The following is a 12,420-nucleotide window of genomic DNA, read 5'->3' on the forward strand; positions in this document are numbered from 1 at the left end:
AGTTGACTTTGTTCCCTTTTTGTTAGTTTGCGTACGTTTTAACACAAGCATATACATGACATATCTTATTACTATTATCTTATTGCCTGATTATAATAACAACAATAATATTCTATTGCGGCTTTTGAAAATGATAAAAGCTTTTATGGACTGCAATGGTAGAAGGCCACCACAGCATCATGTTTATAACACGCCCAAGTGGATGCTTAGCAATCAATAAACATCTCATCCAGCTGCACAATATGTCGTTAAGCATATGCTGTCAGCTGCCTCATGCTGGAGCGCCACTCAACCAGACAAACTCAGGAGTAAATCAATAACTACTATATGAGATGAAATTTAAAGAGCAATTATTTTTAAACTACTTTGGCATTCGTGTGGGCTTCTAAATAGAATGAAATATACAAAATATAGAACATCTGAGTGCTTTAAAGTCCCGCTGAATTCCATCTCAGGCATCATATCATGTTGGTACTTTGTTGTTCAATATCATTCATCCATCTTCTATGGCACTTATCCCGAGCAATGTCGATGTAAACTGGAGCCTATCCCAGCTGATTTGGGATGAAAGGCAGACTACAGGAGACACTCGAGACAATCATTCACTCTCACATTCACACCGTCACTGAGTGGGAGTGAACACCAAATTCATGCAGGCAAATGTATGTCATTATTATTGTTGTTTTAATTGTGTGAGAGGAAGTGTCCAGCCTGGAGTGCTCACAAGCCAATTGCAAGGCACACATAAACAAACAAGCATTCCCAGCATATTTACACCTATGGTCAGATTCGAATCCAGCACCACTCTACTGTGAGGCTTTGGCGCTATGCAAACATTACTCCACGATGCTGACATTAATTTGTGGGTCAAATATATATTTGGGCCTTTGCACTGCAAAATAGTTCCTGTCTTATTTATGTGTTTTACAGGTGTGCATGCAAATGATGTCAAATGCAAATGACAATGTATGACCCACCTGCCAACGGTTGAACACACCTGTCTTAAAGCACAAACGCAAAGTGGACTTGATGGTTGTGAGATGTCGATAGGAAGACAACACGGCATGAATGTCAACCAAAAGTCCTTCCTACCTGATTTCTTCCTTTGCCGTTAACAGGAAGAATCCCCGTTTAACATCCCAAATCAGCAGCACCACAAGCGTGCGCGGAGGCGGTCCTGTGCTTCCGAGCCTGCAGAGTTGTGTCCACGCGGTAGCAGAAACAGAAACATCCCTCACCCTCACCTCATCCTTCTCCACTGTGAATGCAAGAACACTTTTTTTCCCCCCTTCTCTCTGTGAAGCCCTGCCCCTCTCTCTTTCTCGCTCACTGTCGTGTGCTTCTCGCTCTCTTCCCTCTTTCTGTTTCCTTTCACGTTTAGCGCCTCATTGGCTTGTTTGCTTGTGAGCAACTTCTTTTTTTGTGTGTGTGCCAGTGTTCCCCAATGATTTTTTTTAACTGAGGATAATCATTTCAAGCCATCCTTTTCTGTTATAATGGTCTCCGTCACATGATTTGAACAAAACGTGCGATGTGTTTCCAAGGTCACATGCTGTAATGTCAAATATCATTCGATCGGGTTAATTTGTTTTGCACATGTAGTATTTTATTACTTGTTGTTTTTAGCAAAAATTATAATAAGATGGTAGACCTATTTTATATAACTTGACAAAGTGCAATTTCTGGATAAATTGCGTGTGAATGCTGAAAGCTGAATGCATGTGGAATACTTGTGAAGTAAATTGAAAGATAAATTATGTGATTACGGGATGATAAATATATCAGCACGGCAATTAAAATTTTAAATGGTAATAAAAATGGCAATTAAAATGCAGTAAAATAAAAACAAATGTCAAAGAAGCACTGGGTTACACCAACAAACGTTGGTTTAGTTTTTTCAATTTTGGGATTGGGGTGGTAATTAGTGGATTAAAATTTTCCAACCTTTATTGAGCCAATTAGGCATGCATTTTATTTTTACGCAATAAAAATTCAAAGAACACAACCTAACAAAAGTCCCAAATAAAAAAAATAATGACCTTGTTTTCATTTACTCACAAATGGAATTAGTGTAAAATCCCGGCTTGTTTATTTGAACCGCTGCACCGTGGTAGTGAACTGCTAGTGTATACGGTTGGATAGGGCTACTATTTGGGTTAGGGTTACATTTTGGTTGAAATGTGGATCTGAATAACCAGTAATGCTATCCAAAACCCTCTTGTTTGGGATTGGTTAGGTTTAGCCTAGGGTGGGGTTGGAGTCCAGTTGGTGGGTCAACAGCGCTGCCAACCTTTCGGATTGTCTGCTTTGTTATGAAAATCACTGAACGCTGCTGTATTCCGGCCGTAACATGAATATTACAGATATTTTAAAAAGCCGGTAGCTCAAAGCTAACGTCTTGGGGCTAACCCTGATCACTGCATGCTATATTCATATCGGCGGCGAGGAATAGTGGCAGAGACACAACGTTTTAGTGGAATATTGGGTAGAAATAATTTAGTGTGAGAGAGAAATATACATATGTATACCGCAAGATATACTGCAGAAATGGGGTCCCACGATAATGTCTTTAACAAAAGGTTAAAAATATAGAAATTCAGACAAATTGTTCTGGAAGTGTATTTCAAAAGGTTGACAGCTCTGTGTTGACTTTGGTGGATTCGCAATCAGGGACATGCAGTACATATTAATAATAATTTCTGTAAATATGCTAGCTAGAGTTAGCCAGAGGGCTATTTTTAACTGCTGTCCCTAGACAGATGGTAAGTGTCATCATAAAACAAGGGTTGGGGGTTAGAGTTAGTTATACTAACAGACCGTTATTTGTTTATTTATTTTTAGATAAACATAAACAGATACAGACTACAAACCAACTATGCCTAATAATGAACCGTATCATACAATTGAACTGAAGTCTTTGTTGTCCCAGGTGCTGATCGTTAGCGTTAGCATGAGGTTGAGTTAGCTTAGTTAGGTCTCAGGGCAGACACAGAGCTGGTCACACTTAGTTATCTATCTAGACACACATTTCCATTTTTAAACACTATATTATATATTGTAATCATAATGATGAATAAATTCATTTAGAATTCAATAAATTGATACAATAAATATAGCCCTGAATGGTCATTGCCTGACCAATCTAATGGTTAATCAAGCCAATATGAGCTTAACCTACTACATTGGTAGTTTTTTTTTTTTTTAACCAATCCATGTTTAGATTGTAGTTATTATGGATAAACAATTTTAAAGCAATTTAACCAAAAGAAAAAAAAAATACAAAACAGCCATCTTGTTTTCTGTTGACCCTACCCCTCTATTAGATTGGTAGTTTTTTTGTTTTGTTTTTTAATCCATTTTTAGCGTGTAGTTATTATGGATGAACAATTTAAAAGCAATTTAACCAAAAGGGAAAAAAAATGCAACAAGAGCCATCTTGTTTTCTGTTGACCCCATACCCCCACCGCCGCCCTTTCTCTCTCTCACACACACACTGCTCAGCGTGTCAGCCTCCGGTAAAGGTGTCACTGCAACGTGTCGGCCTGTTGTTGCGCTGCTGGCTATTTCTGTTGTGACATCATTGATGAATGAAGCCAGATCCGCCCCGCTTGCCCATTTCTCACTGAGTCGCTAAACACACACACGCACGCACACACACACACGCACGCACGCACACACACACACACACACACACACACCCCCCCCCACACACACACACACACACACACACACACACACACACACACACACACACACACACACACACACACAAACACACACACACACACACTAATGCATGTGCTAATGCACCAACTAGAGCCCATCTTTCTGCAGGCTTTTTGTCTCATTTTGCAGAATTCAGCCTCATTTCCCACTTATTGCTGTTGCAATGCTAAACGAACCACATCCCTAGAGGACAGAGAAAAGCCTCCATTATTGTTTTTCTATCGCTCCTCATTACCAGCAGCATCCTGTTCTTTTTTCAGCCAATTAATTCATTAACTATCTTATGGATTTGGCTTGTTGGACACAACAACAAATAACAGTAGTGTTGCTACGGAACATTGATGTACAGGCCTTGAGAACGAAATCCCTCAAAAATGTTTTGTCTTGAGTTTCAAGTGATGGGGAGGTTAGAGGTTAGGGGAATCCCTTATTTGAAATTCTGAACCAGAATTGAAACTCTACTTTGAAACCCTATCATGGCTTAATTTTAAACCTAAAACCTGACTTGAAAACCTGCCCCTGTAATGTATTCTCATTCATATGTTTTACTACTGGGCTATATATCGTTATTGCAGGCAGATTTCAATTGTGCAAGTTGACCTATCTCCATGACTTCACCACCCACACAGGAAGTGTGACGCGTGCACACTCACAATCTAACAATTATCGACAAAACAGGAAGTGGAAGGCGGCAATAAAGACACGTGTGGTTTGACAGTTGAACAAAGGTTTCTTTTAAACTAAGAATAGCATAAATAAGAAAAAATACAACAACACAATGTTTATCATTGCAGGCTGAGCTCATGTTGTACACCTCAGTTTGCTTTTAGTTTCTCAATGCGTCCACACACACGCCTTGTCTTTGTCTTCTCGTAAGTGATGATTTGACCGTGTGAAACTAACATCTCTCCTCCATTATCAGTGGTAATCAACGTTGCTGAGTATTGCTGAAAATGCTAAAGTGACACATATCCAAATCTGCTTTGTTCCTGCTTATTTAGATATACTCCACAAGGTTAGTACTACACAGATTTCAGAAGTCAAACAACAACAACTTACTTTGGTCACAATTGATGTTCTTCATTATTGGCTGGGAGCATTTCTTTCCTCAACTGTAGAAAGGACAATGAATTAATTGGGAGAAGGCCTTTGTATAAACTCATTTGATCATACTAGACACTAAAAAATGATGGGTTGTTGTCCTAATCCACTGGCAGGCTAGCTGTAGATATTGCGCTGATTGCTTTATTAAAAGTTGAGTTAATTACTTAAACTCAGATGATTGAGCTGAACACCCTAAAAAGAGAATTGTTGAACCAATTTAAGATTACAAAATGAATTGTTGACCAATTTAATACAATTGCTTCAATTTGTATAACACACGATTTAATTCAATTAATCCAAAGTGAATATATTCAATTTAATCAATTATGAGTTCATTAAATTTATCAATATATATTTACTTTGGATTTACCGGTAATTTACTTCAAATCAACTCACTTTGGATTAACTGAATTCAAGTGAATATATTAAGTTTAATGAACTTATAATAATTAAACTCAATATCTTCACTTTGGATTAACTTAATTTAATTGTGTGTGTTACCAATTGAAGCAATTTCATGAAATTGGTCAACAGGTTAACAATTCAATTTGTAATCTTAAATTGGTTCAGCAATTCTGTTTTTATAGTGAAGATTGGCTTGGGCTGAACAGTTGAAGCTGGTCACCATTTTGGATGTGTAATGGAGTTGAAGTAAATGTATTGTAATGTTCTTAAAAGACTTTGGGCACCGGAATCGGAATTCAAGTCCTGGTCTGGACAGATGGCATGCCCACAAAATGGGTGGGTTGTGTCAGGAAGGGCATATATAGACATATCATTCGGAGTAACTTATTGTGGCATCAAATAGTTTCTGGTTCTTCTACTTAGAAATTGTTGTTAATTAAATGAATTAATAAAATCTCAACATTATTTATTACACATGGCAAATGCAAGTTGACACATGATTTGCTTTTGCAGGCCACATAAAATGATGTGGCAGGCCATATCTGGCCCTCAGGCCTTGAGTTTGGCACCTGTGTCTTATTCTATTCATTGACAAATCTACTTAACTCCTTGTGGGTGTACAATGACATATACACCAATAGTAATAATAAACATTTGTTTTTTGGTGCTAGCTTTATAAAAGCTGAAGTAGCCCATTAAAGATAATTTGATAATTGACCACCACCAGTTTTCACTATTTGCATTTTGCAATAATAATGCAGACTTGGAGCCAAGCAGCACACTAGCGGCGATCTTCATAAACAACAAGCTGAGAATGTCTTTGATGAGAAACATGAGATTTGCTTTAGCAAACATCAGCCAGGGCAGATGAATGCCAATAAAATTATTCTTTTTTGGGGGGGGGGATATCGAGTAGCCGGGTCATTGGATTGGGTTTTCATGAACTCAGTCAGAATTCCAATAGCATACACAAGAGTATATAAAAAATAAAAATAAAAGACAACTCAACAGTGATGATATAAATACATGCAAACACACAATACTATACAGGAATGTGACTTGTAATAAATTACAGCGTCAGACACATGCAGTTTATTATTGCATGGATGCATTGGCCTGACATTTGCATCTAATAGACAGTGATTGGCTGAGGACCAATATATTGAACGAGTGCACCTCACATGTGAGTTCCGACATTTCAAAGGCCCAATTATGTCAATATTATGTCAACATGACTTTCTGTCACGAACGTGCAGCAAGACTTTTCAAAAAATAAAACAAAAAGTATTTCCCTGTAGTGGTGAAATTTCTTTTCTCATGCTGGCTCACATTTGGGAAAAGCAAAGCTCATTTGTTAGCTCCAAAACAAATACATTGCACCTGTATAGTGATTCTCAAAGTGAAGAGTTAGTTGTACAATACGTGATTTATTTATTTATTTGTTGCCTACAGGTACAGTTTAGTTGTCTTTAATTTATACATTAAATACATTTGCATTTAATCGTTAAGAACTATTTGTTTCTATACTAGATACAAAATTGCAATTGAACCATTTGTTGTGCTGTATGTTTTAATTTATTCATTTTGAGTGGTTTACGAAAGTACTAAATGTACTTTTGGGGCATAAAATCGCGCCATCATTTTTGGTGAACACATAAAATGTTCTGCACTACTCTATTTTAATGTGGATCATGACTTGAAGAGCTTTTTTATTTTTATTTGTTATTTTTTAGGTTGTGCTTGGTGCCACAAGGTGGAGAATCACACTGCACTTATCTATTTAATTAATAAGTTAGCTAGATTTAATTACAGTATAATTGATTGTGTTAAATTACAATGTTAAATTAACCTGTGGTGGTTTTGTCACAAAAGCTGCCAACTCCGCCCCCAGTCAGCATTTTTTTTAAACTTGTGTGTTTGTGTTGATAATCTTGAGATTTATTTTCACCCAGCACAGGTTCAAGACACCCTGTGCTGGAATTAGCAAAGCAGCCCCAGGACATATCAGAGCCTGCTGTTTGTTTGAAGATGTCTATTTTTTCCACAGCTATAAAAAGAAACATGAAAACATATCTGAAGCAAATCTGTGATAGGCTTTGTTTCAGTTCATCAAAAGTTATTGTAGTATAAAAAACATTTTATAATTTACTACTGACATGCTCAATTTGTCAAGAAAACAAGAAAGATGCAGATCAATATGTTGAAGCTGAAAAGAAGCCAATGAATTCCAGTCTGTTTCACATCCAGTGAAAATGATTTGAGCATTGCATGGGAGATTTTTCAAATCGACACAATTTTAAATGAGATCATCACATTTTAAATTTTATACATTTAATACATTTGTTTTACCATATGTAAATGTTCAATGAATTATGTTTGAGTGGGAGTCATGTCTTGTGATTCTTGTTATTAGCATAAGTAGCTTAGCCTTGCAAAGGTCATCGATTGGAAGAGGATGGTGGCAGCCATCCTGAGCCTCAACAACATTGAACAAACTCCATAAACAGGAAGCTGATCTCTGCGCCTCACCATTAAAAGCATGCATATTCATGGTGGCGTGAGGAAACAGCTTGTATGACTTATTACTGGTGTGCGCCACGGGAGCAACTGAATTATTCAAAAGAGACCGCGTCAATAATTTAATCTGCGATAATAAAATAAGGTAAATGCATACATTGGGCTTTAAAAAATTCAAAGGTAAGGAGCCAAAAGCTGGACAAAGTGACAAGGTCATAGTCATTATTTCAAGAGTGGAGGGGGACAAATTGTTTGGTCAAAAGTAAGCCATCTTTATGACCAAATGATCCTCCTTTGGCATTCAACTCCTTTCCGTAGTGGCCAAAGAACCAAAAAACAAAACTATCCAATTGTGCGTGAGGTAAAGTACAATGACAGTGGCGCATAATGGCTCAGATAAATAAATGTATCATGGCACCACTGAACAAAAAGTAAAACAAGCAAGCTTATTTTTACACAATAAAAACAAAAACAAATTGCACACCAAATCGAAAAGAAGTGTGTCATGTTTAGATTTTGTAAAGGTTGGGTTTTCGTTTATTATGGGTGTTTTTTTTTGTTTTGTTTTTTCCATGTCTAACCACATCCACCTGTGTGGGTCTGCCCTTCCCTGTGTTTGACCAATCAGTGCCCTCAGCCACTTGTGTTCCCTCAGGCGTGGCTCATCAGTATTGGTGGATTTAGTTATGCTGTGTGGGTCCTGTCAGTGTGGGAGCATTGTTGACGTTATGTGTGGAAGTTTTGTGTGTCTAGTCTCGTTAATAGGAATGGCAGAAATCGAACAATGAAACAATCAAATCATTTGAAACGATTGATTCACAAAAAGAATCGATCTTTTGGAACGTTCGAAACACCTCCCCACAGCGACATCTGGTGGCTAAGTGTAAAATATTACAATCAAACAGTAGATCAGTGTTGCCAGCTCCCCAGTAAGGAAACTAACTATTGGCTGTCTGTCATCACCTAATTTACACAACTGGCAATCGGGCTATAATTGTAATGGATGCCATAAGAGAGAGAGATAATATCATGGAAAACAAAAACTGAATAACCTCTACCCCGTCAAAATAAGTATAGAAGTACAAATGAGCTTGTTGTTGCTGATACTTGGTTTGTTTTTAACGTTGCCTCTCAACATGACTTAAATGCTTTGGTGAAACCCCCAGTGCTATCACATTTAATCCAAAACTACATTTCAACAGGATACATTTCAAAGGCTTTTTTTTACGACAGGGCATCAAGTTTTGACAAAGTATTAGAGAGGAAAAAGAATGACCTGCAAAAACATGACACCCGTAGCGGGAATTGAATCTGGGTTACAGACCTTTTTCCCCATTGTGCGGGTGCATTAGCACTAAACCAACCGCCGCGTTCAAAGCATTCAAAAAGATGTTGACATTTTATCATGTAGAGCGATGAATCAGCAGCAATTTTACATACGAAGTACACTTAGGTTGGATTTATTTCAGATTTAAGACATTTTAATATTGTGCAATGGTCGGATTTTATTTCATTTTAGAAAAGGCACTTACTGAAACAATGTGACGTTTGGAGGCGTAATGGAACGCGAAAGGCAACTGTCACGTGACATCCTGATTCTGGAACGCAATTCGAATCACAGGTTCCACCTGGGTTCCGGTACGTACAAAACACAGTTTTAATTTAGCCTCCTCTCGTCCAGTCCTGTCATGGCGTCCAGTCCAGTCCTTGTCCACTCACCTTACTTTCTATGTTTTAATAAAGTTCCTCACATTGTCCTTCATTCCTTCATTCCTTCACCATGCTTCTACCGGTCACATGCTTTATGAAAAAGTGAAAAGGCTTTAAATATTTGTGGGGGAATGACCCAAATTCACAATTGTAACGGCACAAAGAAATATAGTAAACGATTGTGAATCAGCACTAAACTGTCCACATATAATGTATAGGTGAATTTGATCTTTAACACTTGTGCATTAATGACTGAGACATTTAATAATAAAATGTGACCAAAATTATGATGTATTGCACCTTTTTGTTTGTACAAAAATAAATGAACTTGTCAAATATTTAAAATATGTTTAAGGATCTTTGTGAAGTTTGTCACTTTTTTACTCGTGACTGCCACCTCTGGCCCAAAGCGTAACTGCAGCATCTGTGTCAGGCTCGTTCATGGTGCGAGTACGTGCACGATTGAGCCACAGTTGACAAACGACGACATGACTTCAAATGAGGTAAGAAAAACTCCGCCCCTGCCCAAAGTGATGCAGTCAGCGTAAAACAGTCAGGGCTCTTCGTACTCATCTGGGCATTGATGAAGCAAGCATGATTTTAGAAAAAGCTTTACCTTACCTTTTTGAACTGCACAATGCGCCTTTAAATATTAAATATTTAAAATATGTGTTCTAAATATAGAGGGACTCCTCAGGCTCCCTGGTAAGGTCTATTCAGGGGTGCTGAAGAGGATCTCGGATTCAGGAGGAGCAGTGTGGTTTTCGTCCCGGCCGTGGAACAGTGGACCAGCTCTACACTCTCTGCAGGATCCTTGAGGGTGCATGGAAGTTCGGGAGTACAAGGTACCGAGCTGGAGATCAACATGTGGATCAATGCAGCGTCTGTTGTAATGTGGACTCTCTATTTACTGGTTGATCACCATTCCTAACCTCACCTATGGTCACGATCTGTGGGTCGTGACCTAAAGGACAAGATACCGGATACGAGATGAAATGAGTTTCTTCCGGGCTCTCCCTTAGTGATAGGATGAGAAGCTCGGTCATCCGAGAGCACAGATGTGAAAAGTACTGACATTCTCTACTTGAGTAGAAGTACAATTACTTGTGTAAAAAACAACTTTGTTAAATGTACTCACTCAAATGATTACTCAAGTAAAAGTCCAAAAGTACATGCTCAAAAATGTACTTGATGAGTAAAAGTAAAAAGTATTTTTACCGATCCACCTACATCAATTATCATCAGTAAAGAAAATCAGTAAGTAACGAAGTATTTGTACTTTGTTACTTCCCATCTCTGTCCGAGAGGGACTCAAAGTCGAACCGCGGCTCCTCCACATTGAGAAGAGCTAGCTGAGGTGGGCCGGGCATCTGGTTTAGATGCCTCCTGAATGCCTCCCTGGAGAGGTGTTTCCGAGCATGAGGCCCAAGAGATGACCAAGGACACACTGGAGAGACTCTGTCTCTCGGCTGGCCTGGGAATGTGGAGGAGCTAGACAAAGTTGCTGGAGAGAGGGAAGGGTTTCCCTGCTAAAGCTGCTGCCCCCGCAACCTGACTCAGGATAAGCGGTAGAAAATGAATGGATGGATGGATATACCAGAATTTGTATTGACATTCCTTTGCCTAGTGTTTTTAGCTAAACTAAAAATTAAATAAGCACAATTTAAAAAATACATGTTTTTTAAAATACTCAATTAGAATTAATTGTTGATTGTTGACATTTCATAGCAGCCACCACCATCTTGGCAAAGGTGTGGGACAGACAGACTGCCAGTGACAACACTGCAGCACCACCCCCCAAAAAAAGGAAAATGTCACAAAGACCTTTATGTCACTACGACTTGACATTCCAATCCATCATTTGCCATTTCTCCCAATGTGTTTTTTCATTTGCATTCTGTTATTGCGACTTCGTTCAGTCCCTGGAGCAGACACACGTTGCCCTGTTTTCATGCCCTGCATAATTCTAGCACAAAGAGCAGTCTAACTGTGCGCATGGGTGGAGTTTTACTTTAATTTTGTATTTTCCTAGGCCGAAGGCGCCACTTGCTTCGTTGTGTGCTGTTGTCGGAAAGAACAACACAACCAACTTGAAACCCTCCCATCATACTCTGTCTTGTGTATATTGTCACGCGAGCGGGCCGATTGGCCACGGATGGCGCAGCGGGTCAGCCAATAAAAAACAGGAGAGCTTCAAAAGATTAACAATCCACGGATTCACTTTATTAAAACAAAAGGGGAAAAAACAATGGGCTCGGCGCCACCACGCGTTACAATTATTGAAGGCCTGTACGGCATCAAAAACATTCCTTCTACAAAAACGAAAAAGTCCACACAAACTACACGCTACACAAAAGCGAAGAAGCGCCACCCTGTGGCGTGGTGCCAGACTGCGATTGTTACAATCTCCCACGTATATTTATTTTATTATGCAGCACCGTCTTGAGTATATCTGTAACATTTTATCAATAGTGTGTGCATATCACGTGCTGTTTTAGTAAACGCTGACAAAGTACAGCGGCGCTTAAGACAAGTCACTATCTAAATATGGTACACTGGTCCTTTGTATGGGGTCATTAAGATGGGGTGGGGGGGGGAGGATCAGAAGCCCCCCCTTATATCTAATGTAAATAGTATTCGATTGGGAACGTATGCAACAGCACAATTTGCTTCTCTAAATAAATAAATGTGTGGCATTTCACATCCCAGGTGTGAAATGCATTACCGCCACCTACAGAACTGGAGTGGACCAGAATAGCCCAATCCATCAGATAGACATGTTTACCATTGAAATTAAGTAATATCCGTATAGAGCATACCATTATCTAGTTGTATCATTTGAAAAAATAATTATATATTATTATAAATGAGTGAGTCCAAAAGTCATGTGATTAGCGCATTCCCCAGCCGCTTTAAGTTAAAAGTGACAATTTTCTCTCATTTCCGCCCTTGCTGATG

General features: G+C 38.7%; 1 protein-coding gene across 4 annotated transcripts in view; it reads right to left on the bottom strand.

Moving 5' to 3' along the window:
• Window positions 1-1,298, bottom strand: part of dgkg (diacylglycerol kinase, gamma) — a 100,312-nt gene extending 99,014 nt beyond the window's left edge. For all 4 annotated transcript variants that reach the window (XM_086091391.1, XM_086091389.1, XM_086091390.1 and 1 more), the window contains exon 1: window positions 1,093-1,298. The gene's annotated coding sequence lies outside the window, so the exon portion shown is untranslated. The remainder of the gene's footprint in view (window positions 1-1,092) is intronic.
• Window positions 1,299-12,420: the final 11,122 nt, after the last annotated feature.

This window comes from Leptonotus elevatus, chromosome 12 (assembly GCF_054856555.1).
Source record: "Leptonotus elevatus isolate MCC_2025b chromosome 12, RoL_Lele_1.0, whole genome shotgun sequence".
NCBI classification, from domain to species: domain Eukaryota; kingdom Metazoa; phylum Chordata; class Actinopteri; order Syngnathiformes; family Syngnathidae; genus Leptonotus; species Leptonotus elevatus.